At 39.7% G+C, this 15,686-nt stretch overlaps 2 pseudogenes across 1 annotated transcript in view; both read right to left on the reverse strand.

Annotated features, from left to right (window-relative positions):
• Positions 1 to 1,858: 1,858 nt before the first annotated feature.
• The window catches only part of LOC147825250 (NADH dehydrogenase [ubiquinone] iron-sulfur protein 4, mitochondrial pseudogene), a 169,811-nt pseudogene continuing 155,983 nt past the window's right edge, over positions 1,859 to 15,686 (reverse strand). Inside the window, exons 3-4 of the transcript XR_015440821.1 lie at positions 10,301 to 10,414; positions 1,859 to 9,086 (exon numbers count right to left, since the gene is read on the reverse strand). The product of XR_015440821.1 is annotated as an NADH dehydrogenase [ubiquinone] iron-sulfur protein 4, mitochondrial pseudogene (transcript). The remainder of the gene's footprint in view (positions 9,087 to 10,300; positions 10,415 to 15,686) is intronic.
• LOC147825251 (ATP synthase F(0) complex subunit C2, mitochondrial pseudogene) lies at positions 10,544 to 13,317 on the reverse strand (annotated as a pseudogene).

Raw genomic sequence — 15,686 nt, forward strand, 5'->3', positions numbered from 1 at the left:
GGCTGGAATGTAAATGTGATCTACTAATAACATGGTAACTACTACTTATTAATCACATTTAAAGTCATTTGTCTTTTTTGTCTCTAATTCTAAAGGCTGCCCTGCAAGATTGGCAGCATTATCTTCATGGTTCAAGGGAGGATACAGAGAGGCTAAATGACCAGAGTAAGGTCATATGACCAATAAGCACATAGGTAGGATTAAAGTCTTTATGTACTGCCTTGCTAGGTTTAATGGAAGAACCATGTGGGCAATTGAGGAGGAAAACCTATCCCCACCATCAATAAGGAGTAGCAAAGGAGAGTGAGTATGGGTTCTACACTAACCAAACACACATTTGTTGCCTGTCTCATTTTTATTTTTCCTTCTGTTCTTATTTTTTCCTTTCTTTCTTAAAATAATACATTACTCTTGTATTTAAAACAAACACAGAACTCCTTGTTTGCTCTCTGTCCTACCTACCAGTCAAAATCTCTTTTTTGACTTTCAGCTAAGCTTATCAGATAAGTGTCTTAATTATCCCCTTTCTCTCTCTCTCTCTCTCTTTCTTTCTTTCTTTCTTTCTTTCTTTCCTTCTTTCTCTCTTTCTTTCTTTTTTCTTTTTTTGTGCTGGGGATTGAACCTAGCCCCTCATGCATGCTAACCACACACTCTACCACTAAGCTATACCCCTAGTCTCCAATCTTCATTTTTTTTTCACTCTTGTGATCAAAACATCTCTTTATTTCTCACCATTGTACTGAACTCTTTTCACTACATCTGAGGATTTTCCAGTCCCAATTTTCTGAATTCTCTATAGCATCTGATGCAGTTAGCCACATACAGCATTACCTCCCACCAGTAAAAAATTAATACATGTGGATCAGTAACTTTGAGCTAGGCTCTTGATTAAGCACTTTACAGCATTATCTCATTTAATCTTTAAACATCCCTGCTAAAGTTCTCAGAGAGGTAATTTGTCAATATTATACAAGGCAAAGTAAGTTGTTGATCAAAGATACTATACCATCTTTAAATCATTACCCAGTCCTTACTACCTTCTGGGCAAGAGCTAAGTTTTTATGGGTATTATCTGATTGTATTATGTCACAGTTTCTCCTTCCATACGTACTCCTGGGCCTACCACAATGTCAAGTTGGTAGTTGTCTGCTTAAAATAAGCTGTTTCTCCCTTGAATCTTTCAAATTCTAAACTCAATATTTTAAAAAAAGTTTTTATTTGCATCAAATACTTGTTGATGTACATACAGGGCATGATGCCAGGCTGTAGGTATAGGAAACTGAATGAGACAGGCTGTTGTTTACTTACATCTGGCCAAAGAATGGGGAGAATAAGACTTTTCAGTAAATAAGAGCAGTAAGATTTGGGAGGTGATAGGTATAAGATTCTGAGCTCCAATTTATCTATCTGTAAAAGAAAAATATTGAAAGAATTAATACAGAAAAATTTGTGTAAAAGGCCAGGACAGTGAGTGCATGGCACATAGTAAATGCTCAATAAATGCTATCACTAATCATTGGGATTCCTAGAATGAAAACTTTGACCTCTTTTGTTTAAGTAAAACACAAGGCAAATGAGAGGTTAAGCGATTATCATGTGAGTTGCCCTCCATAAACTACAGGATTAGCCAGAGTTCTATAGTTCTCAATTTCCCATGGGCAAACACTAGCATGAAATCAACACATTTATAAAATTTACTTAAAGAGTCCTGTCTGATTCTAAAAGAGATATAAATTAAAGGCAAATTGTGATTGACACTGGTCAAGGGTTAATAAAAATAATTGTTCATAATTTGATCATTCTATTTCTTCTAATCTTGCTCTTGGTGAATTTTAAGTTAAATATTAGTAATTAAACCATGTTGTTTTTCTAATAAAAGTAAGGGAGATGATTGAACCACTAAGAAATACACATTTCTAGTCAATAGAGTCTATTATGTAACACACTGAGAAACTATGTTACTATTCAAGCTTCGAGAACTAGCTGTTGGACTACAGTGTGACTATCTCTCAGAATCCTCTCACAGGTCAAAGTCACTGTTTTGTGGCATCAACATTTATTAAGCCACCAGACTTCCTCCAAAGCCTTTGAGAAATAGCACAAAGTGTTCCTGAAATTGATATAAGCCTGAATTTTATTCTTACAAGTTTCCCTCTTCCTTGAACCTTTCATTCCAAATCTTTATTGAGATTTAGGTGCTAGGCACTAGCGATGGTCCTGTTGAACAAAACACATATGGCCACTCACCTCATGCATAATTACTGTCTATTATTCAAAATAACATACAAAAAGCATTAAATACAAAAAAGCATTAAATAAATATAAAATTACCTTGATATGTGCTGTGAAGAGAGATACCTAATACTTTGAGAGTCAGTCAGTGTAAAAAAACAAACTCTTCTTGTACTGACACCACTCTCAATGCTTCACTTCTTACACCAGATATGTGGGATTTTTCCCACAACAAAGAAATTCTCCCAACCCAGCTAAGCGTCCTACAATTCAATTCAATACTGACAAGAATGCATATTTAGCACCAATCCCACAGGTTAGGAGTTTAGTCCCACAAGACTGCTTCCACATACACACTTTAGATGCTACTCACAAGTCCCAGGTTGTGACCTATATATACTGACCAACTGGTTATGTATTGAGAATTCTCACAATATCCTCCTGGGTTTAGCCATTTCCTGGAATGGCTCACAGATCACAAGCAAACACTTACTTTGGTTTACCAGTTTATTATAAAGATACAGGATGTTACAAAGAATAGAGATGTACAGCCAGATGAAGAAGCCCAGAGGCTAAGGTTCAGGAGGGTCCCGAGCACAGGACCACAAGTGTCCTCGTGGAATTGGGGTGCTCCACTCTCCTGGCCAATGAACATGTTTTTGTTCACCAAGCCTGGATATGAACGTATAATTTTCAGATTTTTGTGGTGGCTTTATCATACAGACATGACCGGTTAACTTCATTTCCAGTTCCTCTCCCTTTCGCAGAAGATGGAGAGTAGAGCTGAAGTTTCCAGGCTTCTAACCATGACTTGGTTTTTTTGGTAACCAGCCCTCATCCATGAGTCCACCAAAAGTTACTCTCACTAGAGCAAATAAACTCTTATCATTCAGGAAATCCAAGGTATTTAGGGGTTTTGAATGAGATATTCATATCATTCAGGAAATTATAAAGGTCTTAGAAGAAACTCTGTGTCAAGAACTGGGGCTAAAGACCAAACAGCAGAACAAAATTTCACTTAGAATATCCCTAGTTTCAAGGGTTTTAGGAACTCTCTATCAGGAACAAGAGGCAGAGGTTAATATACACACAGTCATATATCAGTGTTCGTGAAGAATTGGTTTAAGGGCCCTTGATAATATCAAAATCTGTGCATGTTTAAGTCCTTTATATATAAGTAGTATAATATTTTCATGTAATGTATAAACACCCTCCTGTATACTTCAAATCATGTCCAGATTACTTATAATATCTAGTACAATATAAATGTTGTATAAGTAGTTGTTTTACTGGATTGGTTAGAGAATAACAAGAAAAGTGTGTACATGTTCAGTACAGACAAAAATTTTTCTGAATATTTTGATCTGTGGTTGGTTGAATCCATAGATGCAGAATTCATGGATATAAAAGGCAATTGTATGTATGTATGATTATTTCATAGTCAATAACTGTGTGATGTAGTTTTGAAAGAGGTACCAATGAAAGTATCTTTGATGATGTGACATTTTAGCTGAGGGCTAAAGAATAAGTAAGAGTTTGCTGCTGAGTAAAGTAGGTATGAGGGAGAGTATTCTAAACAAAGAGAACAGCAAGAGCCAAGATCCATGGCAGGAGAAATGTGACAATTGTAGGAAAAGAAGGAAGGCAAGAGGGGCTCGAGAATAGAGTGTGGAAGTGTGATTTGAGAAGAGATTGGAGAGATGGGCAGGAGCCTGGGCCCGCACGGCTTTTATAAGAGTAAGCAGTAAACATTGGAAGATTTTAATCTAGGGCTGGTTATAGTTTGACAAGATTTGTGTCTCAATAAGTTTACTATTTATTGGAGTAAGAAAACAAGAAAGGAGATTACCATAGTGCTGTAAGGTAATAAGAGGGCAGGTTAGGCTAAAATAGTCATTAAATATAGAGAAAATTGGTTCAATTTAAGAGCTATTTAGGAGATACTTTGATAAAGCTTGATCATTTAGCTATGGAGAATGGGAAAAGGAGAGACATCAAAGTTGTTTCTGAGGTTCTGGTTGCTGGGTTGCATTCGTGGTTTTGATATCCTTCACTGGGAAGGAACCACTGAAAGGAAAGAGTAACAAAAAATCATGGATTCAGTTTGGACAAGTGCAATTGAAGGTCCTTTTTAACATCTCCAAACACACCTAGAATGGGTCTGGAACACAAAAGGCTCTCAAAATCCTTTACTGATTTAAGAGATGAAAATGTAGAAAAAAATGAAGTTAATGTATGAGTCTGGATCCTAAAGGACAGGTGTGGCTGGAGTGACAAGTCTGTGAGCTAAAAGATGTGGATATTGAAGAATGTGTTTTGGAAAGGAAATCAGTAGAAAGAAAAGAGGGCTAAGGACTTGTGGAATTCTGAAACTTCTAGTTAGGTAAAGTAGGAGAAACCTACTTTACAGAAAGAGACAGAATGGAGAGGGAAAATTGGATGAAAGCAGGTGAGTGAAGTATCACAAAAGAAGGCCAAATGAAAAATCTGTTTCAAACAAGAGGAAATACATATATATTGACACATTAAGAAAGGATGATTAAGAATTTTAATAAGCAATTATCTGAGGTGAGATCCTTATGGCTCTGTTCTGGAATAGCCCCCAGAGGCCCCTGTGTTAAAAGCTTGGTTCCCATTTTTGAGCTATTGGGAGGTAGTGGGACCTTTAAGAAAGGGGTCTTAGTGAAAGATCTTCTGGTCACTGGAGGCCACACCAGTAGTGGCAAACCTTTGGCATGCATGGGTATGCAAGCCAATTAACGCCAGCATCGCCCCAACAGCTGAGTATTGGATAATAGGGCACATAGGTAGCAGTGCTGGCACTTTACGATAAGTGAGTTTTGGGTTGCAGTTTGGGCACTCGGTCACTAAAAGGTTCACCATCACTGGCATAGAGGAATCCTGAACCCTCTCTACTTTCTTTTTTTCTTCCTGGCCATAAAATAAATGGCTTTGCTCCAAAGGGATCCATTCTATGATGTGCTGTCTTTTTTTCAAACTGAAAAGCAATAGAGCCAATCAGTCATGGACTGAGAATTTCCAAAACTATGACCCAGAATAAATCTTTTCTTTTTATAAATTTGTGATCTCAGATGTTCTTTATAATGGCAAAAAGCAGCTAACAAAAGAATCAGTAATGTTAAGGAAAACCAATATGGAATAATGAAGCAGCCCAGAGCCAATGACAGGTTAGTACTCCCATGCCTAGGCCAGAAGAACCATGAGTAGAGAGGGGCTTCCTGAGTCCAGAAGAGCTCCAGCTGTCAGAGTGGGCTGCCCAGCAACTGCCAAACTACACCTGGGCAGGGAGTAAATCCCCTGACCTTTGTCTCCTCTCTCTTTCTAATCTCCTACATGAACTTTAACTGGCCAAACCAGTTAGTGCAAAGTCATAGAGATCTCTTGATGTAATCTGGGACACAAGATAGGATGGGAAGGATGAAGAAAGGATCTGGAGATGCAAACAGAGAGAATCTAACACAAGTAAGCAGTGCAAGAAGGTGGCTGGAAGACAAGTAAGATAATTAAAATGTGTCTCCTAGATAACCGCTGAATGGAAAGATGTCAGGACAGTCAGAGGGAAGTAGCATGAAGTGGTTGAAGAGTGGATAGCAATGAGGACATGAAGGGATTTCTCCAGGTTTGGCTGGGAATGGAGATGTCAAAAGAGCCACTACTGTGTGAATGAGGGAAATGGTGTGGATCACATTTCCAAGAGTTTGTTGATGTTTCCTGAGCTCCCATCCTGCTCTGCACTCAGAGAATCTCCTCTCTCACACCCTGAGGGGTTTCCCTTATCCTAGCCAACCCAGTTAGGCAGGAAGCATATACAGCTTTGGGACAAGTGGTCACTGTGAAATCAGATAGACAATGGCAGCAAATTATGGCTCTTAAATTCAAAAAATGACTTGTCTGAGAATAAGATTAAAAGAAAAACTCATTCATTTACTTGCAGAACCAGCTTTTCCAACCCCCTTTAGCTGAGATTAAAAAAAAAAATCCAGCTAAGCTGCTTTTCTCACACACACACACACACACAAACATACACACACACACACAACTTTGGTTGAGTTTGACAGGCCCTCCTTTAGTTTGGGGAAATAAGATTAGAGGACTTATGCTTCAAGGCTCAGTGACATCCACAGAAGTGGCAAGCCTTGTAGAATGGTCCACCATGGCATCCTGAGGCAGCAGCTACATAGTGGATGGATTTCAACCACATTGAAAACCCAGAGAACATTGTCCTGCCTCATCACATTGATGACATTATGCTACCTGCACCCATGTTAAGTGTAAATCAGAAGTGGCTGGGACCCCAGACTCCTTGGTACCTAGGATATTCAACATGGGTCTCAGAACCAGCTGTAGAAATTGGGACTATAGAAGCTATGGTCCACAGTAATTGTTTCTCTTCCTCCTCTCTTTCCCAACATACTGTGTGTGAAGAACACTAGTAGGGACAAATATTTTAGATTTCAGAAGGGTATATGAACAAATTGGCATCACTGCACAATAATACGGTATCTGATAGAACTTTAAAGTATTTCTTGTGTCATCGGCATGAACTTCTCACCTGAAGTGAGGTCAAGAATGGATGATACAGGGCTAGATACTTACCATTTGACTTCTACCTTCCCTATCCTTCTGGGAATCTAAATAATGGCCCCAAATGTGTCCAGCTCATAATCTCTAGAATCTATGGAAAAAGAAACTTTGAAGATTTCAGTAAGCTAAGGAATTTGAGATGGTAAAATTATCCTGGATTGTACCTGTAGACCTTAAATGCCATCACCGTAACCTTATAAAAGGAGACAGAGAGAGGTTTGATAAAGAAAAAAAGAGTTGTGGGAAAGAAGCAGAGTGTGAGACAGAAGATGCATGTCGCTGGCTCAGGAAAGGGCTGTGAGACAAGGAAAGTAGAGTGCAGCTCTAACCTCTAGAAGGGGCAAGGAAATTGATTCTCCTATAGAGTATCTGAGGGAAGCATAGGTCTGCTGGCATTTTGATTGTGATATAGGAAAAATATAACTCCCAACCTGTTAGATGTCAGATGTGCCGAGTTCATAGTCGTCAGCACTGAAGAGTGAAGTCGTGAAGCAAAAGAGGAAGCTAGGAGAGTTTTAAAGAGAAGAATAGCTCCTGGGTTTCCATCCAGGAGTGGGTGGCCACTGAGGCCCTTTGTCAGGGGTAATTTATACAGCAAAGTCACAATGCAGGTACAACATGGGTCAAACCATGATCAACCTATAGGATTACAAGTATAGTTGCTTAACTAATATTGATCCAATAGGGAAATGAGTCACATAGCAAGGGTATATGAAAAGACCGAAGGCTTTCTTGGGAAGGGAGGGGAGTACAGGCCCAGATCTTCTGGCCTGGCCACCCACCTATTCATCGGATACTCATGTGAGCCCACTGAACCAGGTGGTGCTAATTAGAGTATAATCTCAAGTTGGTGTTTATCTCTAGGGAGACTACTGCTTCTCCGTTCTGAGGCCCGTCTCTCTTCAGATTTGCCTCCAGTCACAACTCTTTATTTTTTGTACTGACTTCCTTGAGGGCATAATCTTCTCTGACTGTATATTAAAACCTATCTAACTTAACTGTCTATAGTAATTACAGCCCTGTAAGACTCATTTTAGACTTTCAGCCTCCGGAAGTTGTTTAAGTCACTAAATTTGTGGTTATTTATTACAGAAGATATAGGAAGCTAGTACCACCCCATTTTATGCTCTAAACATGTTAACCTATGTGCTTTATATTAAAGGTTCTCTTGCCCTCTGATATCTAGTTTTCTTGGTCCAGTTGGTTGCTCTAATGTAACATGACATAAGAAGAAAATGTCTCATTTGGCTTATCCAGGGTTGAGGTTTTATATAGTTCTAAAATGTTTTGGAGTTGGCCTATAACAGCTTGCAAGGGCCAATTATGTGCATCTTTTCTAGAATTCTCTGTTTGGGAGCATCTTGATGATAGCTTAAAATCATCCAAAGCTGGAAAATCTACACTAAGGAAATCAGCAATGCTACAAATCAGCCCTCACTCACTCTGAAGTTGCTTTTTAAATATTTACAAAAACCTTACTGAATAAATTCAATGAAAAGAGAAAGGATATAATGATATTGGGAAAAGAATTATTAAACCTTTTTTAAAAATAAAATATAATTGAGCGGATGGGCTAGAATAATGGAGAGAAAGTAATGAACTGGAACTCATTAGTGAGCAATGTAGTGAGAGTGGTGAAAAAGTCATCTGCTATTTATAGTTGAAAGCAGGAAAAAGAAAGCACTGTGTGGTTTAAGGATACCAACTTGTGTTAAAACAATCCAGAAAGGCAAAAGATTGATAAACACAAAATCCAGGTGTGGTTACCTCTAGAGATATGCAAAGTGAGATGCAGAGCTCCTAGGCTGCTGCTGATGTCAGCGATTCTTAACTGTGGTAGTCATGTGAATGTCTATTCCATTATGATTCTTTAAACCTACAGCTGTTTTATACTTTTTAAAAAAAGATATGGTACACTTCCATTTGATATTCCTAAAGTTGGTTTACATGGCTTTAGGCTAATACACGGACTCAGATGTTTGTTTGAGGGTGACTCTCATGGAATGGTTAAGAACTTGAACTTTACAGTCAGACTCAAAGAGCAAGCTGGATCTCCCAATATTAGTTATGTGACATTGGACAGAGGATTTTGCATTTCACAAATATTTGCTGAGTACATACCATATTCCAGATAGCAGTCTCTGTGCTGATGATACAGTGATTCAGAAGACAGGCAGGTTACAACTACAGATACAGTTTTCTGTTGTTTAGGATCTTATGCTTTAGCTTCTCTGAACCTCACTTCTTAACTGAAAATATAGAATTTGTGAAGAGTAAATGAATTAATCGTATAGCAATTAGCATAGAGTATGCTGATTGGTTAATGCTCTGTCAGTGGTAATAACTACTTTTATAATTAATCTGTATGAGAAGCAAAATGATATGGCCACACTGGGAAATAAGATGTTCCATGTAAATGAATTTTTCTGAAATCTAATCCTTCATTGTCTAGGACTTTTTTTATACTGAGGTGTAACATACATACAGTTAGTAAGTACATGAATGTCTCAATAATGTTAATGTAAATATATACACATGTCATCACCATACAAATCAAGATATAGATGATTTCCAGAACACCACAAAAGTACCAGAACTTCTTAAAATTTTAGACGTTTTTATGGTTACATTTTGGAAAAGTGTAGCATGTTTTCTTGTCTTCAGGAAGGGAAGACCAGAAACATAACTGTTTCTTAATGTTTATTGCCAAGAGGTGATAATAATTTTCTGTATCATTTTCTTCTTTTTTCTTTTATATCTTTTTTAGATGAACAAACAGAAAATAGACTCTTTTTTATTGTAAAAGTTCAGATAAATTTGTGTTGAATTTTTGTTGAAGCTTATCATCTCCTCAGCTAACATCAGGACTATACTTTTTTAATGTATGTTTTTTAACTTTGTCAAAGAAACACATAAGTTATGGGTGACTATACCTTATATAACAGTCAACCTGGCATTAAAGGCCAGTAAAGCCCAGTGAAGGACTTTTGTGACAAGACTCCAGACAAGCTGTTTCAGAGCTTGAAAAGAACTTTGTTTTTTTCTCCCCCATGAGAAGTTTTTATACTTCAGACCTGAGTACAGTGGCCTTATATATTGACTTACTTATCCTTGTAGCATCCTGGTAAGATAAGTAGTAATTTGATTGTTTCTTATAGATGGGCAATGAGGCACAGTGCATAAAAGCTGGCTTCACAACAGGGCCATGTTCTTAACCACGGTCTTTTTCCCCCAAGCTGGGCACTTGAGGTTTCAGAAATATCTCTTTTTTACTTCTTTAAGAGCACAGTGAATCTGAGAGTTGATGATTATCTGAACAGTTGTTTAATCCCAGCAATTATTTTCTTAGGATAGACTGTGGCCCAGTGGTGATACTTCAGCTGACTACTTAATCTTTAACACACTTTTTGCTGCTCAGTCATGGATAATTCTAGACTTCAGATAACATTAGGGAAGGAATTACCAGGTATGATAGATGCACTGGGTATGTAGCAAAAATTCATAGGTTGGTACCAGTTGTTCACATATAACCTTGAAGCCCCTTCCCGGAGACTTGGCCCAATAGATTCATTTGATGCTTAAACAGAAAGTGAATGAATAAAGTATTAGTAAGACTAGAATGTTGGAACTCTATGGATATTCATTCATTCATTCATAGCTTGCAATGTGCTAGGCACTGTGCCTGCTGCTGCATGTGACTCCCAAGAACACTAGGACTATCCCCTCCTGCCTCCATGGGATAGATATACTTTAATGCTTTAGTTTCATTTCTCTTCTCAAGAAGGCCCATCATCTTTGTGCAGTGTGGACCCAGTTTAATCTTGGCTTAGAAATAAGCTCATTTTTCTCTGCATTTCTAGAGGGGATTCTCCACAGGAGAGAGGTGGTGTTGCTCAGTGGGCTGCCTGGGAGAAATCATCATACTGCCCGAGATGGCTTTTCTGCCCTCTGCAGACACTGAGAGTCCCACTTGGACTCCAGAGTCCCATTGAAAGCATGACAGCAATGTTTATGTGCAATTCTAATGCTGGTTTTAGCAGCGTAAGTGCTTTTTAATGCATAGCATTACAGCAAGTGGGCTCTATTCTCTCAGCCACTGAATAGCTGTCTAGAGGGGCGTAATTCCCAGCTCTGCCTCCAAGCACAGTTATTTACAAGCTCAGTTACATGCTCCCGTCAAGTATAGTGAAAGCCACGATGGAGATGGGCTGAGTTTAAAGCAATTTGGCAAGTCTTTATTCCCTGCATAATCACTCAAGCGCCTCAACCACCCCTGCCCAGAGCTTCTGTTCACATGTGTCAAATAGAGCCTGAGAATTTGGGGAGACCAGCTGCAGAAGTAGAATTTCTTCCTTCTGCCTCTTTCCCCTTGAAGTTCCCTCACCCTTAGCTGCCCTTTAGAGCTCTACTTAAGTTAAGATTCCCAGCCCAAATCTGCCTGTTGGGTTCTACCTCCACAACCTCCATCCTGCCTAGAATTCTGCAAGAATCTCCAAATTATACTCCTGGCTTGATCCTGCCTCCCCTTTCCATCACTGCCCCAATCCTGCCTTCAATCAGCAACTAGACTTATCTTTTAAAGTATAAATCAGATCTTAATACTACTCTCCTGAAAACTCCCCAACGACTCCCCATCAATTGAAAATAAAATCTAACTCCTTGTAAGTGCTAATTCTGCCTGGCAGAATTTGATTTCTGCCTACCTCTTTTACCTTTCACATGTACTTTCTCCCCTTGCTTACAATCCAGTCACACTGACCTCCTGGCTAGCCCTCACACACACCAAGTTTCTTCCTACCTCCAGGCATTTGAACATTCTGTCTTTTCCCCCCACCTTATTAATACAGTATTTATTTGTCTTCCCTCTGTCAAACCCTGAGCCAGTCACATTCCCCCAGACTCCCTGAAGGAGTTACACAGAAAGGAAGACATAGGGCAGATGAGACATAGGAGAAAGAACTGTGGGACGTGGAGACAGCTCCTTCACATGGTGGAGAGGAAAAGAAAGGCCACCAGTTGGCAAAAGAGCCCCATAGCCTCTGAGACAAAGCCCAGAATGGCGAAGAAAAGCTATTTCTTCAGAGAAGTGTCCCTGGCAGAACCAATGATAAGACTCTCAAACACAATTCTAATTCCAGTCCCAGAGCAGCCACCCCAACTGTGGCAGCCACAGCCCCAGTTAACTTGGCTGCTGTTCCTTCAGTGGCGCTAGTGTGGAAGCTGTGGCTCTGGACAAGTGAGGTCAGGGAATGAGGGACTGTCAGGCTGCTGAGGCTCTCATCTCATCGGTCATGTCTCTGGTTGGCTCAGTGTCACTGACTCAAACCCAGATTGGCTCAGCAGCTGAGCGGTGCTCCTGACCAAGGAGTGGGTGAAAACAAATTTGAAGCAGGCATACATTCTCACATGGTGGCAGGAGAACTGCTCATAGAGCAGGGAAAATGGAGATTTTTCCCCCTCTTTGTTATTGCCATTCCTTTAAAAGGTGGAAACACATTTCTTTGAAGACCAGACAGGTTGACTGTGTATCCTCACATCTGTTTAGTAACCATATTTCCTTTTGTACAAACTACCTCTGTCCTTTGCCCATTTATGATGCTCTCAAATGCCAACATCCAGTTTCCTCTGGGGAATGAAGCACGTGGGTTGAGATGTATGGAGAGAGATTTCCCCAGAGGCAGCTGAGGTTCCTGGAAGGCGGGCTCATCATGGCTGGTTTGCTGACATCCCTGCCCCCCTCCAGATACTGCAGTCTGGGAACCCAGCACCTGACCACCAGCTGGGCACACAGAGTTCAGATATGGCTGAACAGAGTAACTGCTGTGCTACTGGAGCCTCAGTTTCCTCTTCTGTGAAGTGGGCTGATGGCACCTCCACTCTGCACCCAGCATCAAAGCCAGCACACAGAGCCCGAGGAGGTGTGGATGAGTGCAGTGCTACTCTGTGCAGCCCCATCTCCTTGCTGCCATTACCAAATCAGTGCATTTTCCCTGCCAATCTCTGAAACAACAAGTTTCACAAAAGAGAGAGTTTCATCTCGAAGCGGCCAAGTGTGGAGCCAGGAGAACAAGGAATCCACTCCTAAGATGCTGTGTGGGATGCTCTAGCCCCTTCACTACTCAAGCCTGAATGCAAACCTTTCTTCTTTCAAAAACCCTCCCCTGACTAGCCAGTCTAAATAATCATTATCCTTTGATGTTATCAAATGCCTCCATATTATGAGAAATAATTTATTTAGTTGGCTATGTGTTTTTTAATCTGCTCCACTAGAATATAAAACCTATAGGAGCAGGAACCTGGATCATCATGAGTACTGTAGCCTGGCATGTAGCAAATGCTCAGTAAATGCTTTTTTTTTTTTTGCTTCAATTCTTTTATTGGTACATTTTAGGTATACAATACGCTTACATTTATCACTGGGTGCTTGTACCTATACATGATGTATCTTGGTTCTTATTTTTTCCCCATTCCCTGTGTTCCCTTCCCCCCCCCAACCCTTCCCTATTTACAATGAGTTCGTTTCCATTTTTTCCTTTTCTCATAATTTTTCCTTTCCCTTCTTTCCTTTCCCCTTCCCCTCCCAGTTCCCCTACCCCTTTGGACCTTCTTCCTATTTCAAATTATCAATTATTCATTTTAATCATTTTAATCCTTATTTACACTTTCAGTTTCTCACACTAGAGAAACTATTTGGTATTTACACATGTGTGTCCTATTTATTTCACTTAATAGTATGTCCTCAATATGCATCCATTTAGCTATAAATGTCTCTAGTTTCTCCTTCTTTATGGCTGAGTAGTACTCCAAGTAAATGCTTTTTGAATGAATGAAATTTATTACTAAAGTGCTAATGAATGAGTGTGACCATATTGTTGTTACTATTACTATTAGTGAGGCTGTGTCTGAGGGAGTAGAGGCCTTTTCCAGGGGTCATCTCAGGATACAGTGAAATGATTAATTTTCTTTCTTTTTTAGCATGATTTATTTTCATTTTTGAATTTTTATTTATCTTTTAATCAAAGTTACACATGCCAAAAATTTGAGGTATCAACTTTTCTATAAGGTATTATTTTTAAAAACAAAACAGCAAAATCCTTCTCTATCTCTCTTTGCAGCCATTTTCTTCTGTGTTACCTGATTATTTTAGTGTTTATATAAATATTCTTAATCACATGTCTGATTTGCTAATCCATAGTATGGTTTTGGGAGGGATTTGTTGACTTTCTTCTATCAAAGATGAGAATTTATTGACCTCTTTCCACAAGAGATGGGGTTTAGATCCCTTTTCTATTCCCCAGACAACTGTGCCCTTCCTATCCATAAGCCTTTCACTAGAGTTGTCTTAGATTTTGTTAAATTAATATTTATTTTGACATTGTTATAACCACCTAAGTACTATCCCAGGATAGTCATACAGTAAGATATGACTATTTTTTCCTTCCCTGCACAATCTCTGGTCACCAAAGAGCACCCAGGGATTCCTCTCCAAGAGCCATGTGCCAGAAATCTGGATTCCTCCTGCAACAGCAGAACTTTGATGCAGCTTGGAGAGTCCCTTGGTGGAAAACAGAAGCAGCAACTCTAGCTGGGCGTGATGGTTCATGCCTGTAATTCCAGCACTTGGGAGGCTGAAGGAGGATTGTGGGTTTGAGCCCAGCCTGCTTAGCAAGACCCTGTCTGAAAAAGGAAGCATGGGTAATGATATAGCTCAGTGCTAAGGCCCTGAATTCAATTCTGAGAGAGAGAGAGAGAGAGAGAGAGAGAGAGAGAGAGAGAGAGAGAGAGAGAGAGACAGAGAGACAGAGAGAGACAGAGAGACAGAGACAGAGACAGAGACAGACTTTGCTCAAGTCCCTAGACTTGGGAAATTGATATTCTTTCAGAAACACTTCTGGTTATGCATCTCACATATCCAACTATGACATCATCATGCAACATACCTCTCTGGAGCTCTTCTCTGTGATAGCCCAAGTGTTAACAGACACTACCAGCTGGTCAAGGGATGTGGCTTCTAGCAGCCACATTTATAGATGTCCCAGTTGTGGCTAACACATTTTCTTCATTGGGAGACTCTGAAGAAGGGCCACTTTGTTTCCAGCAGAGTTAAACAGAATTTACTCTAGAAGAGCTCTTTGCCTATCCTTTGTGTTATGGACTGAATTATGCCACCCTATCCCAATTTATATATTGAAGCCCTAATACCCCAGTGTCACTATATTTGAAAAGACCTTTAAAGAGACCATTAAGGTTGCAATTATATGCAATAAAAGTGGTGCCCTAATAAGAAGAAGACATACCAGGGGTCTCTGCAAAGAGAAAAGTCCATACCAGGACACAGACAAGACATCTGCTAGACAAATAGAGGCACCCCAGGAGAGAAACCAAATCGGTCATCAACTTGATCATAGACTTCACTCTCCAGAGCTCTGAGAAGTACATTCATGTTTGTAATCCATGGCAGCCCCAGCCCCAGTTGACCAATAGACCTAGAGAGCACCAAGAAGGGCTCACTGTGGCCGAAGAAAACATCTATTTCTTCCTATCTTCCTCAGGCCTTCCATTTCCTCAGTCAGCTCAGCTCTTTTAGGGGCCACACTGGATGTATATACATGATGAGTGGAAGTTAGAATCCTTTTCTTGCTGACCTACATGCTGCTCGACTGCTTTTCCTACAAAGGTAAAAGTATTTTACTTTTAAGATTCATCTTGATTCCTAGGATTTACATGCTGAGTTACTTCAAGTTGAAGGAAAGCAGAATTTGTATGGACTTCATGCCTCCACCCAGGTTGGAATTTACAGCATTATAAAGGCTTTTCATGGCCTTTGTACAGTTTTAAAACTGTTAAAT

Source organism: Heterocephalus glaber, unplaced genomic scaffold, assembly GCF_053883595.1.
Source record: "Heterocephalus glaber isolate CG9 unplaced genomic scaffold, H.glaber_assembly_v1.0 deba00001504, whole genome shotgun sequence".
NCBI lineage: Eukaryota > Metazoa > Chordata > Mammalia > Rodentia > Bathyergidae > Heterocephalus > Heterocephalus glaber.